Source organism: Jaculus jaculus, chromosome 14 (genome assembly GCF_020740685.1).
Source record: "Jaculus jaculus isolate mJacJac1 chromosome 14, mJacJac1.mat.Y.cur, whole genome shotgun sequence".
Lineage (NCBI taxonomy): Eukaryota > Metazoa > Chordata > Mammalia > Rodentia > Dipodidae > Jaculus > Jaculus jaculus.
Genome location: NC_059115.1, coordinates 76,689,258 through 76,694,226, shown reverse-complemented (window position 1 = coordinate 76,694,226; position 4,969 = coordinate 76,689,258).

Genomic DNA, 4,969 nt, shown 5'->3' with positions numbered 1-4,969 from the left:
AGCATTATATGAGGTCTTTAAAAAGTAGTTTAGTTTTAAATATTTTAGGTATTAACACATTTTTTCCTTAACACATTATTTTTGGCTTTAAAATTTTCTTCCTACTAATATCCTCATGTTACCAGCAATCAAGATGAGCAGGAAAAGCAAAGATAGCTAGCACCTCTTTCCTGTGGTACCTCACAGATTGTCCACACGGTGGAGCCATGTGGCTAGATCCTGGAGCCACCAGTTTTATACTCATCATTTTTTCAAATAACTCATGGTAAACTCAGCCAACCGAATTTCTTGTTCCTGTGTGCAGTTTTCTCCCATACTACTAATTTAGCTCCTTATACTATGTCACATTAACCTTATGCATCTTGCCCTCAGCCAGTCTGTGTTCTGTAGCAGCGGTTCTCTTCACATTGGCTGAAGTCACCTGTGCCGTCTTCAAAAGCCCCATGCTGGGGGTTCCTACCTTAACCCAAGTGAATGGGAGTCTTCCCAGCGTGGAGTTGGGCATTGGCATGTTTCTGGCCCGTAAGTGGTTCTTCCCTGAAAGCAAGGCTGCAAACCAGTGCTCCGCGCTACCCCTGTGGCTTCTCTCTCTCGGTTATGAATCACATCACGCCACTTCTCCAGTCAAATCATTCACGGGCTCCTCATCAGCTTTATGATAAATCAACCTCTTTACCATGGTTTAGAGCCCAGTACAGCACCTGACCACTGCTTTGCCACTATCATCACCAACATCTGTGTTCTCCCCAACTTGCAGATTCTGCCTACAGAACTGCTTTCAGGCTTCTCAACTCCCTAGGCTTTTCCACACCTCCAGGCTTATGCTCAAATCCCTGGCAATGAAGAGAGTAGGTACTAATTAATATTTATTGAATGCTTAAATGAATGTAAATTGGCTTCCTGTTATTGATGACAGGAAGTTTTATTTCTGTCCAACTTCTCACAAGTGTTCCCTGGCCTTTCATTGGAATGGAGTACAAAATGTGGCATCTTATCAACCAAAAAATGTTTGATATATGTTAAGGAAAACACTGTTCTGCCACCTTTCTCAGATCAAAGGTGACATTGGAAGCCTCCCTAGATACAACTGTTTCCACTTTGCCCTCTTTCCCAATTAAATTTCCCAACTCTGCAGTTGTGTTTAAAGCAACAGAAATACTGCTTGTGTGAGGGTTAGGGTTGAGTTACCCTAAACGAGTCCTTGGACTTACTGGATAGTCACTTTCTTTATAACAGTTCTCATCCCTGGAGATGCTGTGACCTAATGGAAGCGGGGCTTAAGGACTGTTCTTTTTTCTCGAGGGCTGAGTATCCAGCCCAAGGACTCACCCATGCACTGCAAGTCCTCTGCTCTTCACCTTCCGCCCTGGGGACACGTTTCAGTGTCTTACACACCGGGGGAAATAAACCTTTATGTTTCTTATAAAATAGTAATAGAGCTTCATGCCATCACAGTGATAACAGGTACATAAAAGTAAGTACCTAGGGCCTGAGAAGTTCTGTGGCCCCATCCAAGGGAAAACAGGAAGAAATCTTCCAGCCCTAACACTACTTCTCACACATGCCTGCCAGAAAATATAGTGAAGCTACTATGATCTTTATTTTCAGATCATCAGTATCTATACCAGAGCAGTTTTTGTTTTTGTTTTTTAAATCCAAGTGAGGTAGAGTTAGTTGGCCTTGAATCAGAAACTCAAACTGACGGCCTGTGCATTTCTTATATGCCTAAGCCATTTGGCAGGGGAAAGCCACTGTTTTGAATAGACACATTTTTATTTTTTGTGAGGGAGCATTTCAATCTAGTCCAGGCTGACCTGGAATTCACTTTGTAATCTCAGGGTGGCCTAGAACTCATGATGATCCTCCTACCTCTGCCTCCCAAGTACTGAGGTTAAAGGCGTGTGCCACCATGCCCTGTGAATAGACACATGTTGCTAAAATAATATCAATATTAGAAATAGGTACAGTCATACTAATGACACTAGTCTGCCATATATACACAGAGTTTTCCACATCAGACTTCTATAATATCTTTCACTGAAAATGTTTGGCTACAGCTTTCAAGTTAATCAAAATATGTATCAAAAATTTTAATCATGGCAAAGAGCTCCCAGTTCAATGAACATTCTTTTATTTTATTTTATTTTATTTTTGAGGTAGTGTCTCACTCTTGTCCAGGCTGACCTGGAACTCACTATGTAGTCTCAGGGTGGCCTTAAACTCTTGGCGATACAGTACCTCTGCCTTCCAAGTGCTGAGATTAAAGGTGTGCACCATCACGCCCAGCTCAGTGAACATTCTTGATGTTAAAAAGCCATGGCTAGAATATGGACATTATTTATGTGCAACACTAAGTGACTTGTCTTTTGAATGTAAACTCAAATATACTGCAAGTCCACTAGTGTGTTATGACGTTGAGTAGGCCTAATATAATTCTTTATTGAAGATAAATAAAGGGGCTGGAGAGGATGGCTTAGCAGTTAATGTGTTTACCTGCAAAGTCAAAGGACCCTGGTTCAATTCTCTAGGATCCACATAAGCCAGATGCACAAAGAGGCACATGCATCTAGAGTTTGTTTGCTGTGGCTAGAAGCCCTGACACACCCATTCTCTCTCTCTCTCAAATAAATAAATAAAATACATTTTAAAAAGATAAATAAAAAGCTCAACTGCTTTTTATTTATTCAATTTTTCTATTTTATTTTTTGATATAGGTTCACACAGATCCAAGGCTAACTCACTGTGTAGCTGATAATGACTCTGAACTCCTCCTCCTTTCAACTCTCGAGTGCTGGGAGATCTAAAGCTTTTCTTTTTTCATTGTATCAGGAAATCCATTCTTGGTGGTAAAAATATTTTAGAGTTGATGCTTCTGGATAAGGAGAATGTGTTCAGACATGTTCTGGACCTGCAGAGAAAACACATACACGTGTGTGCAAGCACACACATACACACACTGTGTGCAGTGAACCCCTGTGTTGTGTTCAAGAGGAGGATGTTCTTAGCTGTGTGGGTTCTGGTTCCCTAAAAGGCATTTAAGTTGCACCCATAGATATCAACTCATCTTCTTTGTAGAACATAAACCAATGAGACTAGTGAAGTTCTTTTATAATTTTAAAGTAAAATGGACTAATTGTCTAATCTGTTGTGGTAGATATGTCTTTCCTTGTTCTTTTTTTCTGGTATCTTTTCCTTTTCTAAAATTAGAACTTACATGGAGATAACGCAATTGGTCATATTCCCGTCGGATTACAGTCCTTGTGTTCCCTGTCTCTTGTCATTATTCCACTGACGCCAGCCCTGGCGGCGTCAGAAATCACGGCGGGGTCATGAATACACCAGTCGGTCTCTGTAGAGGAAGTCAGCGCATCAGAGTACACTCTCCTACCCTGGCATTCTGACATTCTCTCAGTCCTCCTTTCACAGCGTTCCCGAAGCCCGGGCAGAGTGTGCTCTAAGCCTCCCTTCATGCTGAGCTCTCAGCTGCTGGGTTTCCTGCTTTAATGAGTGTTGAGTCTTCCTAGTGTGCACCACCGTCTTGCTGGGAGATGTTCTCAGACTCGCCATGAGAGCAACGTGCACGTTTAATCTGCCTCTTTCTCTGCAATGCTTCCTAGCAAATGTGATAGAGATCAGCCAGCTTTCTTTCCTTGTCATGCTAATGGGCTTTGGGTCTCCCCAGTATTCACCATCATCTGTAAAAAGCATGTTCTCCAGCCAAGAGTGAGAATGGATCAAAGGGGACAGCATAGAAATTTAGAAGACTTATAAAAAATATTTTACTTTATTTCATCTTATTTATTTGAGAGAGAAAGAGATAATGAGAGAGGCAGAGAATGGGCATGCCACCAGGGCCTCTAGCCACTACAAACAAACTCCAGACACATGCATGACCCTGGGCATCTGACTTATGTGGAACCTGGAGAATCGAACGGGGTTCCTTAGGATTTGCAGGCATGCACCTTAACCGCTAAGCCATCTCTCCAGCCTCCTAAAGACTTTTTAATGTGCATAAACTCTCCTTTTCACTAAAGAACAGTGGGAGCTTCCCTTTAGGATCTATTACCTTCCAAGCGATAGGCTTCTGACTTGATTCTTAGAACCAAGTGTGAACTCCCTCCCCCACCGCTGCCCAGCCACCACTGATACTAGTATCTTTTCTTTCTTCTGGGATTAACACTCTGCTTTTAGCAATGGTTATCATACATAGAACACTGTGAAACGGTGAGAGGAGTGGGCTGCTGCCACATCATGCCAGTCAGACTCCTAACAGTTTAAACCTAGAGAGCTGGGCCTTTTATTGTGTTGGTCTTGAAGATGTGAGGACATTAATCCAGGATTCGACAGTTACAGCGATTCAGCATTGAGGAGAAAAAGAAAATCAGAGAGAAGTGAAGAAAAGACAAGAAATAGAGGACTGAAGAGTATATATTTCTTTTTAAATTATTTATTTATATTTGAGAGAGAGAGAGACAGAGACAGACAGACAGAGAATGGGCATGCCAGGGCCTCCAGCCACTGCAAACCAATTCCAGATGCATGTGCCACCTTGTGCATCTGACTTATGTGGGTCCTGGGTAATTGAACCTAGGTTCTTTGGCTGTGTAGGCAAGCGCCTTAACCACTAAGCCAAGAATAGGGGACATTTCTAATTCTAGTCCCTGAGGTCCTTGAAAGCCCTTGCTTGTTCTTATGTAGTACATGGGTTAACCCACTCTTCCTCGGAAGTGCTGACAAGTACACGCACCTTCTCCTGTAACATCTTCTGTGTTGTAAACTCTACCCATGTACTTAAGTAGAATGCTTTACAATAATGACTAAGGATGAAAATTTGAAACTGTTAGCATTTACTTGAAAAAATTCAAAATAATGAAATTCTTAAGTTAAATGAAACATCTGGTCAGTTCCTGGCACATGGTAATTAGATTAAAAAGTTGGTCATTGGGCTGGAGAGATGGCTTAGCAGTTA